General features: G+C 48.0%; 1 protein-coding gene across 2 annotated transcripts in view; it reads left to right on the forward strand.

The window, feature by feature from the left end:
- Nucleotides 1-385: 385 nt before the first annotated feature.
- Nucleotides 386-15,807, forward strand: part of FAM110B (family with sequence similarity 110 member B) — a 141,906-nt gene continuing 126,484 nt past the window's right edge. The window contains exon 1 of one of the 2 annotated variants that reach the window (XM_025001775.2): nt 386-474. The gene's annotated coding sequence lies outside the window, so the exon portion shown is untranslated. The remainder of the gene's footprint in view (nt 475-15,807) is intronic. The other variant, XM_025001777.2, reaches the window with a different exon arrangement.

Below are 15,807 nucleotides of genomic sequence, written 5' to 3' on the forward strand. Positions count from 1 at the left end.
AGATCCAGCGCTTCTCCAACCCGGAGGGAGTGGGGGGCCAATGCAGGAGCGCTTTGGAGGCGGAGCGTGGGGGGGGGGGCGCTGAGATGGGAGTGAGGGGTGGGGATGATCTGGGGGAGGTGCTAGAGGGGGGGTTGCGGGAGGGGTGGGGCCGGGGGCGGGGCGCTCGGGGGCGTGCACACCGGCGGGGACACGCGCTCCCGGCCGCGGCAAGTCGCTCCAAGTTCCCTCCCTCGCTCCCTGGCGCTGGCAGCCGGAGCCCTCCCACTCGGCTCAGACCGAGCCGCCGCGGCCGCCGCCAGCTCGGCCCCCCAACGCCTCGCGCCCCGGACCCCGTGGCCTTCCCAGTCCCTCGCTCTGCCCTCCGGTGGCCCCGGCGGCCCGGCCCCCGTCCCTCGCGGGCCTCGACTCCTTCTCCCCGCCGTCCCCGGAGCCCGGTGCCCGGCTCGAGCCGCACAGGGGAGCGCGGCCGAGGTAAGGCTGGGCCGGGGGCCGAGTTGGGGGGCAGAGCCGCGCCCCGATCGCGCACAACGCCGAAGCTGCGCGCGGCCGCGGAGCAGCTGGGTCCGCCCCTGCAGCTCCCGCCAAGCCTGGGTCTCGGTTCAACGGGGCGCGCGGGCCGCGTGGCCCGGACCGACCCCGGCCGGCGTTCCGGGCCGCGAGCTCGCCGCGCGCCGGGGGTTGGCTGGAGGCCGGAGCCGGGGCCCGGCGAGCTGGGCGCGCGGGTAGGCGCTCCTCCCGGGACCCCCTCGTCCAGGGCCCCCCCGCTCGGCCTCTCATCTCTGGTCCTGAGTACTTTGCGAGTATCGGTCTCTTTTCCTCGTGGGCTGGGAATTCCTGCAAGATATGCAGATTCCGAGGCCCCGAAAGTTTGTTTTGGGGGACCCCCTCGGGCCCCATTCGTGGTCTCAATTGTCTGGACTTTCTTTGAAAGCGTTCAGATCTGAAATAGAATTAAGTGACCCCTGGCGCGCTGGCTCCCCATCACCCGCGGAGCTGGGAGCCCGGCTGCCGAGCGCGCTTCCTAGGGGCTCTGCTGCTGGTGGTGGGGGACCCGGGCGGTGACAGCTCTCCTGCAGGGTGCAGGCTGGGAGGGAAGCGAGGGAACTTCGCCGTGAGCTCAAATCCCTCCGCAGAGCGGAAAGCGAGCACCTGATGCCCGGTTTTTTAACCCTTAAGAGCTGGTGTTCAGCTTTATTGAGCCGCAAAAAGTAAGCAGGCTTTCTTTCCCGCCCGAGATAGGAGCTAACTTTGTGTTTTTCCTGCCGGCCACGTCCTGTTCACAACCTCGCACACAAATGTAACAACACTGCGTGGCTGGTATGGTCAGGGCTGCGCGCTGGTCTGATTTTGAGGAGGCGGATAGTAGAGTAAGCATTTTTTGCAGTATAAATAGTAAATGACTGTAAACGACTTCCATTTTCTTCATTTCCCCTGTTGGAGTTCAAGTTATTTATTTAGCCTTTTCCTTCCAATTTACACTTAGAGTCGTTCCATGGAAAATACCCGAATTAACTTGTACTTATTTTGCGACGTCACCACTCCTAGTCATTCCAATGAGCTATTTCTTAAGTACAGTTATTCTGACATAGGGTTTTATGGTAAGCCAGCCTTCTTCCTTGAGTTAACACTCCATCGACTTGCCCTATGGTATTTAATCTGTGCCATTACTATAGATGGTATTTTGACAACCTGATAATCTGTAAAGAGCTTAGCATTGTGCCCTCCGGGACGTGGTGCTAGGGAAGTGTCAGCTGGTTTTATTTATAATTTTTATTATCAGTCGATATGTTTTTTTCTCTATGGAAAATGGTTGTTTTAATTCCCGATCTTTTAATTTATGGTCTGTTTTATGTCTGCGGTTTAGTTTTAGATCAGGATTGAGGTTGGGTTGTTGTTTTGCTTATGACAGGCTGTTGTATGTGTTCTTATACATGAGATATAGCAGATCTCAGAATGAGAACACAGTTCTGCACATGCTCATATACAGGCACACTTCATGAGACCTCATTATCCTTAAGGGCCTCCTTGTCTAGGGAGAAGCCTAGACATTAGGAGAAACCTGGGCTCTGATCCCCATCCTGAACCCCCTTGTTCTGTAGGTTTAGAATCATACTTTCAATTCCTTGTGGCTGCTACCACAGCAGTTAGGTGGCTCGCACTGTGTCAAAAGGTAATAAAGATAAATACGTGTACCCTTTATATCTACATCAGCCAGAATACATAATTCTTATCCGTGCTTTAAAATCTGTGGAGTAAAATCTGCTAGTGTAACTAGCAAAGAAAAATCAAAGTGGCTTAATGATCATGTGTTCATAACAGAAAGATGATGTCTGTTACCTAGATATTTGAAAAGATTGTTAGGAGTTAACCCTCATTTTGGGGTTTCCCCCCCTACTCACCACTTTTAACTTTGAAGTGACATCTTTTTCATTCCTAAATAGTTTTCTTAGCTTAAGCCAAGCTCAATGGGGCCTGCAGAGCTGGGCTGCTGTGGGGACCATGTGGCAGTAGATGGTGCTGTGACTGGTGCTGGTGGGCTGACGTGTGTGATCCAATGCAGTTGGAGGAGGGATTCCTTTCTCAGTTTTGTTTCTCGTCCTCTCCCCAAAATACACTCTTTCTGCACTGATACCTTCTAACAATCTTCTTAGGAATGGACTTTTAAGAAAAGTTTGGTCTTTGCTTTTTCAGCTTTTTACAACTATTGGCCAAATTTTTCTCTCTGAAAAATTCCAGGTGTTAAGAATAATTCTAGGTATTCCAGGTGTTAAGACAAACATTGTCGGCCAAAATTTGATTTAGTTGACTGTACCCTGGACCCCTCTTTTCCCCTAACAGAGGAAGATTGATCATTCTGAGCCTAGAGGATCTCTCAGCAAACCTGGGCTTTTTTCTTTTTCTCCTCAACACTCAACTCCTAGGAGAGAAAAACAAATAAGAAACCTACTCACTTACTGACTTTAAGACAGCCACTTACTAGAGTGAATTCTCGTGTATTCTGGTTTTTACTGTCATTCTGCCACTCCATACAATGCTGCAAGAATTGAAATTCAGGCTGAAGCCTCTGGAGCTCTGCAAAGGCATGACTCATCCACGAAAAATATATTCACTCCACTTAGTACAGCACCGAGCAGAGGAGGTAGCGCAGGAACGAGGGGGTTCTGGATTGTAATGAGGATTATCTCTCTGGCCATCGTGGGGACTGGCTGAGTTCCAGGCAAATGACGCTGCATCCTCTAAACTCCCGCAGCACAGGGTCCTTGCTGTTATCTCCTTGCTTCAGGTGAGGCTAAGTGACCTGGCTGAGTCATGGAGCTCCGGAGAAGCAAAGCTGCAGTTTTAACCCAGGTGTGCCTGTGTCCTGGTGGCTCAGTGGTAAAGAATCCACCTGCCAATGCAAGTAGGTTCAATCCCTGGGTTGCGAAGATCATCTGGAGAAGGCAATGGCAACCCACTTCAGTATTCTTGCTTGGGAAATATGGACAGAGAGCCTGGCGGGCTACAGTCCATGAGGTCTGAAAGAGTCAGAGACAACTACGCACGCATGCATACACATAAATGTAGTATTGATTCTAAATTTTGTTGGGATAAGCTATGGAGTGATTTGTGTGGAAGATTTTGGTGAACAGTAGTAAGGAAATTTAGCGTTTTGTTGTTCATAGATGTCATGGTCCAAACAATTAGTTCAAGTCATTAGATACCAGCGAGGAAATGTATTGCAGAATACACTTTCGTTGTTTTTAAACCCAGGTTTGTTTCTGGTCTGTCTTTATGTGATACAAAATTCTTGAAGTTAAATCATACATCTTCTCTCTTATTCTGACATGTTTGATTCCCTCCTGCTTGTGAGAAAGGCCTGGGAGTGATTTTCACATTTTTAACTTTTTGCAGTTTGAGTCCCCTAAGGATAATCACGTAAGAACACAGCATTTAAAGACATGAGACTTGTTTTTAATTTTTTTTTAAGGAAACATTAGTAGGTGAAGCAAATTGCTTCCTTTTTCCAGTATGATTAAACAATTCTAAAGTGGAACTGGCACTAAAGATGGAATTTGAACATTATAAACACTTTAGGGAGAAGTTCAAAGGTGAAAACTCAGCCCAAGGAAACAATACGTCATTTGGCAAACAGATTTCTAGAAAAATTATAAGAATTCTGTGCTGTGTTTTATACATCAGAGCAAGATCAGTGGGTTTTGAAATTGTCCATTTCCAGGTAAAGCTTTTAAAATTACAGTTTGGAAGCATATGGGAAATTTTGGAGTAGTTAGGTTGTAATGCAAAGCATTTCCCGCCCCGCTCAGGGCCCTGTTAGAAGTTACTTTCATCTTTTTTGTCTTTTTCAGGAAGAATCACTGATACTTTTCAAAATAGCTCTTCTTGGCAGCATTTTTTTGGTCCCATTGACTGGAAGGTAATGAAAATAAAGTAATTATGTGAAATAATGTAGTTTAGTAATTTCTTCTATTATGATTGCTATATTAAACAGATATTTATAGAGGGTTCTTTGTGTGGCAGGTCCTGGAGATAAGTAGTGCCCAGGAAAGACAAGGTCCCTGCCTCATTGAGGGATTCTGGTGTAAAGTGGGACAAAATAGATGAAGTAAACAAGTAACTGAAAAGCTAATTTGAAGCAGTAATAATTGCAGTCAAGACTGAGAGTGGCATTCATATCTGAGGACCTCATGGAGGCTGATTGAGTGGAGACATTATGTGAGAAAAAGAAGCAACCTCTGGAAGGTCTCTGGGCCGAGAAGACAGACAGCCTGTGCAAAGGCCCCGTGACCTTTGTGAGGAACAGGGGACAGTAGCAGAGGAGGTGAGCAGGGCCTTCCTTGAGGACCCAGGGTGAGGGAGGGGGGGGTTTCTCTGTATTCTGTATGCAGTGGGTCCTGCTGGAGGGTGAGACTCGCTCTCATTCTCAGGTTGGCAGCTCAGTGTGCCCACCTCGTGGTGACCAGTACCAACTGGGCTGCAAGGAAAGCAGAGGAGATACGTTGAATTTCTGCTCACCTGACACACTGTTCCCTGGTGGCTCAGATGGTAATCTGCCTGCAGCATGGGAGACCAGGGTTCAATTCCTGGGTTGGGAAGATCCCCTGGAGAAGGGAATGGCTATCCACTCCAGTATTCTTGCCTGGAGAATCCCACAGACAGAGGAGCCTGGTGGGCTACAGTCCACCAGGTCGCAACGAGTCAGACACGACTGAACGGTTAACACTTTGACACAGTATTGCTCTAAGATGTGTCACTGCTGTGTACACCATTGAGAAAGAAAGCAAACTTCCCATTGAGCTCTGCCTGTAAGGACCCGCTGTGATGTGGATCCTCATTTCAGATGTCAACACTGGAAAATAGAGTTGCCTTAGATTTGGTGAAATCTGGTCTTTTCTGGAGACCAGGCTGAGAGGGCCTGCTGGTTTGTATTTCAGTTTTATTTGCGCCTGCATAATATGAGTTGAATTCTGTTATTTGGAAGGACCTGGGGGGAGGGGCTGTGTAGAGGGATCTCCTACCTCTGGATTGGAAGCTGGTGTAGAAAACTGCATCCCTTGTAAGTGACTTTCTGCTGCTTCACAACCGCGTGAGAAGGCATTTGCAGATAATGTTCCCACAGGTGGACTGCAGACTGTGGATGTCAGAGAATCAAGGGAACTGGGACAGTCAGGATCTGCCAAGCTCAAGGGGACACACAGACACTGTGTGCTCATTCAGAGTGGGCAGCACATCCCCTGGGAGCTCTGAGCTTTGTTTCTCTCTGTCACTGGGAGCAGGGCGGGGCGAGGCTTGGATAACCAGCCAGCAAACCAGTAAGCGGGTCCCGGAGAGGCTGGGAGAGGGCGCCTTGCTCACGGACCCCGTGTGGGTTTAAAGATTGGCTCTATGGGCTGAGCAGGTTCCTCAGGCTTCGGGAACCTCAGTTTCCTGATCTATCAGATGAGAAACTGTGGGACCCACTTCAGAGGATCATTGAGGGGTTTAAGGAGGATGGTGCTGGCAGACTAGCCAGCTGTCCGTGGAGCTTGGTTGGTGTCGGGGGTTACCACCTCTTGGATGTCATCTGTCCCTGCATCCGTCTTGAGGGTTCTCATTACACAAGTCACAGCGTGAGAGTCTCTTTTTGAGAGGCTCACCCCGACTGCTGAAGCTAAGGTCCCTCCTTCTCCAGCCACTCTCTGGCCCCCAGTCTCTTGGTATTTTCTTCAGCTCATTCCTAAGGGAAATTGTGTATGTGTTGTTGTTGTTATTATAAGCGTGTTTCTCCAGGTTGAGCAGGTCACTGTTGCAAGGACTGCTGTGTCCACAGGGCCTGGGACGAGGCTTATTTACCTACTGGCTGTGCAGGTGACACTACTGACAACGGGTCCTTCCTATGGGACCCAAAGGATAGCAGGGCTCTTCTCTGACTGTTTTTTTGGCTGCAATGATGGGCCTTCCAGACCAGGGGTAGAATTCTGGGATCCAGCAAGCAGGCTCCAAGCCAGCCTTCAGAGAGGACTTTGGGGATGGAAGTTGGGGAAGAGGGAAAATTTCTATCTGGAAATACGGGTTTCTTGGAACTGTGGGACTGCTTGTGGTTTTGCATTTCAGAGGGTGTCACCTGCTTCATCTTCCAGTAAATGTCACCAGAGGCTGATTACTTAATACCTGATATACCAGCTTATAGGCACCCTTCTTCTTCTATAAAGCACACCAGGAAATGTGGTGGGGAAGTGTGCCTGCTATACAAGGGACCGGGCTGTCACACGTCACACTGCTCTGCCCCCTGGGAAGCTGGCATTGGAATCAGGGTGGAGCTGGCAGCCTGGTGAACCTGCCCGGTCAGCCCTCTGGATCATGGGTTATTCCTCCCATTTCTAAGTCATATTTTGTTACTGGTGATGCTGTATCCATTATAATGGCTTTTGTTGCTTCACTGATTTTGATGCTATGTTTTTGTATTTTTTTGAAAAGGAAATCATTTTGGAAATAAGAATATTTGTTATTTTCTTCTCTAGGCTTTCATCTTTCCCAGTGTTTGCTTGTTGACTATAGTCTTTGGGTGAAGTTTAGCACATAAAATGCAAGGATATTTTCAAATTCTCGTGCAAACCCTCCAACCATCCTAGATGGGTGAGCCTGTTTACTCACCCACGTGAAAACTATTAATCATCTTCCAATCCCTGGCTCTCAGGGGGCCACCGTTTCCATCAGAAATGGACAGTTGGAAACTGGGAACTCAGTGGTGTTGGGAAATACCAGTGACCCCTGACAGCGCTTCTGTTTTGACTACATAGTTAGAACAAGGTGAGTTGGGAGGTTCTCTGTACACTTGACTATGAGTTGGGGATTTTTAAAATCCTTTTAGTCTATCCCTGGCCAGTGCTCACTCAAATGATCACTGATTGGAACGTTGTGATTTTAAGAATCAGACGTTTTTTCTTCCCGGTGAGTTTTGTTCTTGTTCAGTGACCTTGAAGGAAGAAGAGAAATCATTGTGGTGGTCTGGAATTCAGCTGGGTGCTCTTCCCAGCTCCTGTAGGCTTTGTTTTAACCTACAATAAGACTCGATGTCTAATCAGCCTTCTTACAGTTTTTGGTCAAAGTGGCCACCATCTTTCAGGGGATAGACTGGCTGTCTCATAACTTAGTTCTGTAATTTAACGGAGATTATTTTTCTAACCCTTGTTAGTGAATTTATATTTACAACTTTTGTAGGGGAGAGTATTACAGAGTCATATAAAATCTATCTTTTGGGGGAAGTTGAAATATTCTGTTAGGTCATGCTGGAGGATATGTGCAGTCTACCTGCGTTGTTTGGAATTTTTTTTTTTGGCTGTGGTGGGTCTTTGTTGCTGTACGGGTGCTTTCTCTGGTTGTGGTGTGCAGACTGCTCACTGTGGTGGCTTCTCTCGCTGCAGAGCCTAGAGCCTGCAGTAGTTACAGGCTCAGCAGCTGCAGTTCTCGGGCTCTAGAGCACAGGCTCAGTAGTTGTGGCACACGGGCTTTGCTGCTCACGGCATGTGGAACCTTCCCAGTCTAGGGATCAAACTGGTATCCCTTGCCTTGCAAGGCAGATTCTTATCCCTGGACCGTCAGGGAAGTCCTTGGAATTTGGTTTTAAGCGAATTTTCCATACAAGTGATGGGAGGCCCATGCATGGGTGTGTGCGTGCTCAGTCATGTCTGACTCTTTGTGACCCCATGCACTGTAGCCCACCAGGCTCCTCTGTTGCAGGGATTTCCCAATCAAGACTACTGGAGTGGGTTGCCATTTCCTCCTCCAGGGGATCTTCCTGACTCAGGGCTCAAACCCGTTTCTCCTGTGTCTCCTGCATTGGCAGACAGATTCTTTACCACTGGGCCACCTGGGAAGCCCCCGGAGTCCTATGCATGGCAGGTAGTCTGAGTGGGGTTACACTTCTCCAGCTGTAACCCCCGTGCTCAGCATGAGCTTTGCAGCAGCCACGTTTCCCCAGGTAGGAGCTGCCCTGCCCTCACCGCAGCATGAAGGGTTCCAGCTCACCTGGTCAGGTGTGCTTATTGGATTTCTCCCACAGGAATTTTTCCTTTCAGAATCCACAGACACACATCTGAACCTCTTCGGTTGTTAATCCTCCATTGCTATTTCCGTGTGCCTTTTCCAGTAGAATCTCAGCGCAAAGCATTCAGCTTTTGAAAAGCTCTGTAGTTTCTCTGGCTCTTTTCCAAAAGGTGTTGAAGTGAGTTGAGTTCATGATCAAGAGACCACACCCTAAGGCCTTTTAATTAAGCAAACCAAAACGTTATCACATGTTCTTATACATTTTGTCTCAGGAATACTTAAGGATCTTCATTTTATTTATGTATTTATTTAGATGAGAAAAAGAGCGTCTATTAGCTCGCAATTTAAAATATAAAGCCCTTATCCCTCAGTGGCTTAAAATGGAACAATATCTTATACCTGAGGACAAGAGGAAGGGGTGCTCTCAGTTAGATGAACAGCTCTCCTGCCCCCAAAGTTTTATATTTATCACTGAAATTTACCTTTCTGATTTTATTTAATTTTTAACTTTTTATTTTGCACTGGAATATAGCTGATTAACAAATAATGTTGTGATGCTTTCAGGTGAACAGCATAGGGACTCAGCCATACGTTTACATGTACCCATTCTCCCACAAACTCCCCTTCCATCCAGGCTGCCACATGACATTGAGTGGAGTTCCCTGTGCTGTACATTAGGTCTTAAGGACCTTCACATTACTTTGGATTTTTCATTTTACCAGACAGTACTGACTATTCATGTATACCTTATATTGATCTGGGTTCTCCACAGAAGCAGAACCAATAGGATCTCAATCTTGATCTCAACGAAGTTTATTGTAATAAATTGGCTCTTGGGGTTTTGCAGGCTGAGAAGTTTTAGAATGTTTTGTTTGCAGCAGGAACCGTAGCAGAGACAAGGGATCAGCCCCCGTGGGAGGGTGGGGGAGACTGGGTCTCAGCTCAGCCAGGTACAGAGAGATCGCATCCCCTCACCCGCCTTGTGGGATTCAGGTCCTCCACCAATGAGACGAGGCCACCTACATTGGGGGGGGGCAACAACTGATCAGTCGCATATAACCAAAACATACTCATTTCTCCCAGAGCTCACATTTAGATCAACTCATTTAAAATGGTCTGGGCTTCCCTGAGGTTCCTTATCTGCTCCTGTCTGAATCATGAGTTGGTTTGAAACTAGAAATGACCACAGCAGCACTTTGGTACCAAGCCTGGGAACCTTGACTGTGGTGGGTAGCCCTTGCAATCAGGTGGTGCAGCCTTAGCAGATTCCAGTAGGTTGACTTTAGGGTCTTTATGAAACTCCAGAAAAGAGTTTTGTCTAGAATCCTAATCCCCTTAGATGAGACTGGCTGAGGCCAAAGGTAAATAGAGCTAAAATCTTTTCTCCTTCCATGTTCCACCATTAGGACCTGGATGCCAGGCCTTACTGAGCTGTTTTCCAAAACCAGTGCTCAGATTTTGGCTAACTGATACAGTACCGGCGTACCAGGTGGTGCTGGGGTAACAAACCCACCTGCCAATGCAGGAGACGCAAGAGATGTGGGTTCGATCCCAGGGTCAGAAGACCTGGAATCCACTGGAGAAGGAAGCGTAGTGGAGGCAGTAAAGGGAAGAAGGCCCAGGCAGGGATATCAGCTGGAGAGGAAGAGCAGACTAAGACCTGAGCTGCGGTGGAAGGCACACCAGGAGCAGGGGAGATATTTCAGAATCAGATGGAGGGGGAAACCCAGAGAGGATGTCAAAGGGGGCTGGAGTCGTCACTGCAGGATCGGGGTGATGGTGAGCTCCAAGCATCACCTGGCTTGGGTGTGTTCTTGCCTGGAAAATCCCATGGATAGAGGAGCCTGGCTGGCGACAGTTCATGGGGTTACAAAGAGTCAGATGCGACTGATGTGGTAACCAGTGGTGTCAATAGTGACGGACACCACTTCATTTCTTTGTAGCCCTTGGAATCCAGTGGTGTGGCACCCATTCTCATGTATGCTTGAGTGCCTGCTGTTTACCAGGGACCATGGATGCTCCCCGGTGGGGGTGGATTTCACTTGTCTTGCTTGAAGCTCTAGTTCCTCTGAGCCTCTGGGCCACCTCCTATAGAGCTTCATCTTCATCTCAGCCGTCTCTTAGAACTTCCTTTCCCTAGTTCTGCCTCCAAGTTCCTGCCCATCGTGGGAGAACTGACGTGACCTCTTCCAGCCGTGTCCATCATCTGAAATGCCCTGTTGTCCTCGTAGAAAGTGTCCATGTGACTGGGGTCACACGCATCACAGTGTTGCTCACTTCGCATGGGGGATGCAGCATCCACAAAGCACAGATTCATCTTTACAAGAGAAAAAAGTAAAGCTTTGTCCCTTTTTCTTTTCACAGTTACTTTTTGACCCCTCCATCCCCTCTTTGAACAAAAAGTAATACCGAGGGAATATTGTATCAAAAGCTATTTTTTTCTTGCATTTTGAAAAGTAGCAAAACTCCCTTAAGAAACTTCCCTCTACTGTTAAGAGGGTAAATTCCTCAAGCCTAAAATAGCAAACCTAGTAGTAAGCAAGACAGCTTTTGTCTGTGCTCATAGATGTTTAATGCTTTGTGGTCTAATGAAGCGACTGTGTGAGAGCCACGAAAAGCTCGCCTTTGGGGAGGGGTGACTTCTCCCCTCCATCTCCTGCCCCCCACTGCATCTGAGCTGAGGCTGCGCCTGACCGGAGTCCCCCCCTCAGCTGAGCGGGAGAGGCCTCCGGACTGAGGGCAGAAGTCTGGCCAGTATTCTTCAGCCCATCCATGTTCCTGCCAGCTGATGCTTGGAGCTCACCATCACCCTGATCCTGCAGTGAGGACCCTAGTCCCCTCTGACATCCTCTCTGGGTTTCCCCCTCCATCTGACTCTGAGATAATCTCCCCTGCTCCTGGTGTGCCTTCCCCCACAGCTTAGACCTTGGTCCTCTTTTCCTCTCTGACTGATGGCCCCGCCTCCACCGTCTTCCCTTTCCTGCCTCCACTGTGCTCCCTCTGAATCAGCTGTGTCACTGGCTTGTCACATTGCCTGGCTACCCTAGGCCCCACTCAAGTGCCTAGGACAAAGTCTTGTTAACCCACCATCCAGGGCTGCCCTGCCTTGGCCCTGGGGCCTCTGCAGCCACTTCCCTGGGCTTTGCCTGGCACTGTATCTGCTGCTTCCTCTCTCTACTTTATGCCTTCCTGATCATCCTAAAAGGCTCTGTTATGTCTCATCTTTAGTTATTTTCCTTGACCTCATGTGGTCTAAATAAAAAAACAGAATAAACAATCACACCTTTTGTGATGTTCAAATAACTTGAATGCACACATTCGTACTCAGTCGTGTCTGACTCTCTGCCACTCTATGGACTGCAGCCCACCAGACTCCTCTGTCCATGGGATTTCCTGGCAAGAATACTGGAGTGGGTTGCCATTTCCTTCTCCAGGGGATCTTCCCAACCCAGGAACCGAACCCAAATCTCTTGGGTCTCCTGCCTTGGCAGGCAGGTTCTTCACTGCTGAGCCCCCTCGGAAGCCCAAGTAACTTGAATGCAAAGGCGTAAAAGTATGTCTCTGCCTTATCGCTACTGTAGGATTCAGTAGAAGGACAGGAATTGTATCTCATAGCTTTATGTGAGTATCTGCTTGTGTCCGAGTCCACTCTGCTGCCCTGAGGGTGGTTTGCATCTCAAGATCAAGGCCAAGGGCCTCTCCGGTGCAGGGGAAATTTGAAGATAGGATGAAGACACCACTATTGATAATATCCTGAGACATTATGGAGAAGACAAGAGATGCCAGAATTAAATGCCCCGATTCTTCAGAAAATGCCAAGAGATTCTAGCCCTGCACTGTCCAGTGTATTGACCGCTGGTCGCACGTGACTTCTGGGTACTGGCTTGGTGGCTGGCCTCAATCGTGATATCCTCCAAGCATAAAATATCACATTTTGAAGATTTGCTTGGAAAAAACATGTAAAATAGTTCATGAATAATTTTTATATTACATGTTTATGTGATACTATTTTGGACAGATAATATATTATCGTTAAAATATATTATCGAGCTTATAAATAAAATATATTGTCAAAATAATTTCACCTGTTTTGGATTGCTAATATAGTATTATTAAAATATATTATCAATTTTATAAGTAAAATAGATTATCAAAATGATTTCACCTTTTTTTTTTTTTTAATTTTTGCTATAGCCACAAGAAGTGGCGCTAGTGGTAAAGAACCTGCCTGCTAATGCAGGAGACATAGGAGACACAGGTTCAATCCCTGGGTCAGAAAGATCCCCTAGAGAAGGAAATGGCAACCCACTCCAGTATTCTTCCCTAGAGAATCCCATGGACAGAGGAGCCTGGAGAGCTACAGTCCATAGGGTCACAGAGTCAGATACGACCGAAACAACTTAGCATGTTACCCACAAGAAAATGTAAAAGGACATACATGGTTAGCGTTTGTGACTTGCATTGCATTTTCCTGGGAGGATGCTGTCTTAGACTCTACGATTCATGGCTTTTCCTTCACATCCTTGGCAGCATTCTACAGCATAGTGTGGAGCAGATGGCTGGGCACTCGTAGGAAAGGAAGTAGTGAGAACTAAAGGCAAGATAGTTTTGCTAAGAACAGATCGTGCCAAGTGAACCTCATTTGGTTTTTTGTAAGGTTACAAGGCTAGAAGATCAGACAAGTTCTCCTCTGATAAGCTTGAGGACAGTTTAGGGAGCATGAAGTTGTTTTAATGGTGTGGCTGCCTCTGTGGCTGGTTGAACTCAGTTCCCAGAATAACTTGTGTTGATGGTTGTGTTGAGAACAGGCTGGGAGATGCTCTTGGGCTTCCCATAGTGCTTGTTTCATAAATGAGAGTCATTTGTTAAGAGGTCGAGTTCGGTCAGGTTTGGGTAGTCTGGAAAAGGTTACCCACGCCAGCCGTGGTTGGCAGCTCATTCATCCATCACATGTGTTGAGGGTGTGTTTGCTCAGGCACCATGCTGACTGGGTGCTGGGCGTGAGGACTAATGATACATTCTCCCTGACCTCTAGAGTGACCTTCAAGCTACTGTTTTTGAAAGATCATTCTGGCTTTGCCCACTGGGTCCCTGTTTGGCTGCATCCATATAGAAGTGGATGATTCTGCATCTGGTCAGCCTTTTTTGAACTTTGGTTGAAAATTATGGACCTTCTGGGCCTTCCCAGGTGGCTCTGGTAAAGAACCCACCTGCCAATGCCTGGAGACATAAGAGACCGATTTGATCTCTGGGTCAGAAAAGTCCCTTGGAGTAAGAAATGGCAACCTGCTCCAGGATTCTTGCCTGGAGAATCCCATGGACTGAGGAGCCTGGTGGGCTGCAGTCCATGGGGTCTCAAAGAGTCTGACATGACTGAGTGACTGAGTATGCACACATGCATGGATCTTCTGAGCTCTTAGCAATCTAAGAGGCTTGTGGGAAATTCTTTTCAGGGTTGATGCAGCCCATCCATAGCCCTGCTTCCCTCACCTTTGATATTCCATGTGTGTGGGAAGCGGGCGCAGGCCACATTCAGGTGGCGTGGAGTTATCTTAGACTCTGCTTAGATCATTTTCCTGAGGCAGCAGTCCCTCTGTCTGTCCTGCTCTTCAGCTGGGTTGCAGGATATTCCAGAAGCAGCCATATGACATCGCTGCCTGTGTTTTGGGGGAGGTGTAGTCAGTATGTCCTGCGTTATTACTCTCTGTACTTGACACTTGACATGCTTACAGATTTGTCAGAAACACAAAAGACAAATAATTTGATGACAATCAATAAACTTTAGGCAGAAATGAAGCTCAACTATAGCAACTTAGAAGAAATTTATGTCTGGTTTCTTCTATATTTTGCCCTGTTTCTATGCTTTAATTTTCTCTAAGTCCTGAAGTTTTTAATTTTCTGTTTGTCTCTGATTTTATTTTCTTTTTTCTTAAAGGTATCTCACATCTTTTGGGGAAAGAAGGCCAATTTAAAGTAAAACTAGAGGCTTTCTTAATGTTTGGTTTAGATGTTGGTTTTTTGAACTCTTTACCTTGGGAAGCTAGGAGTTTTGTATTTGACCTTAGCAAAGCTTTCATATTAAATACTTAGATCAGCGATGAGCAGCTTTCCGTTTATTTATGTAGTTTTTTGTAGATGAGAAAAAAAATTAGAGGTTACTTTTTTTTCTGTTCAAAATTACAAGACTTGTTGAGTCCTATGTAAAGGGGGATGAGGCCGATTTTTACAATTTAGTTATCTCTTGGGTAGAATATCTCAAAGAGGGGTTTGATTAGATTTCTGGGCCATGAACAAGGTGCTCTCTGGGCATATTTGGGTGGTCACGCTACCCGGCAGGCAGGCCTCTGGGCTCCTGTGCCTGTGGAGAGCTGCTCAGGGTCCCCTGGGGTTACCTCATTTCTTTCTCAGAACAGCCTGCAGGGTGGTGTTACTACGGTCCCGTGTAACGTGGTCGTCAGGAGCTGAGATGGCCTCTTTGAGGTGCTGGCAAGGGGAAGAGCTGGTCTGGTGCCTGTACTCAGGGAGCCAGGGTGGCTGCCTCAACTCTGAGCAGTCAGAGAGGCCCCCACTGCCCTCTTGGCCTGGCCTCCCCTTTCTTGGGGTCATGCTGTTCACCACTCCCACACAACCCGGGGGCAGGATGGAGTCAGCCTCCCCATCTTTGTCTTCCCAGCTGGAGATCTCTGCCCATGGCTTCTCCCAAGATGTCCTGGGGTATCCCTCTGGGGTGTCCCTCTGCCCCCCCCGCCCCCCCCAAGCCTCGAGGAGCTGTTGGTGGGTCAGGCAAGCAGAGGTCCAGAAGGGGTTGTGGACACTCAGTGCTCTGTCCCCCACGCTGAGCCCAGAGTGTTCCAACCCTGACTTGTGTCCACCTCACCCATAACCTGCCTTTGTGGTTGCCGTTTCCAGTTCCATCTTTTCTTTTCTTTTTTTTTACTTCTCATCTTGGGTCCGTTGCCTCCTGCTCAGAAGCTCAGAGTCAGCTCCAGCTCCACAGTAGATTTAACAGAATCTATTCAGGGCCCCGTCTCAGCAGCGCATCGTTGTTGGAAAACAAGGTCATACCTCTCTTTAACACCAAAATAAACTGATAAATGCCTGTGAATGGAGAAGGAGTGGAGCGAAGTGGCCGGCCTTCAATCCTGGGGCGTTTGTTACCGGCTGGAAAGGAGGCCAGGCCCTGTGTCTCTTGGGGACGGGAGTATCTGTGAATTGAGATCCTGGCCTCCTGGCTGCAGGGCGACACTTTTGTCTTCTGTCTGGCTTGGCAGAGAGTCAAGC

This window comes from Bos taurus, chromosome 14, assembly GCF_002263795.3.
Source record: "Bos taurus isolate L1 Dominette 01449 registration number 42190680 breed Hereford chromosome 14, ARS-UCD2.0, whole genome shotgun sequence".
Classification (NCBI taxonomy): domain Eukaryota; kingdom Metazoa; phylum Chordata; class Mammalia; order Artiodactyla; family Bovidae; genus Bos; species Bos taurus.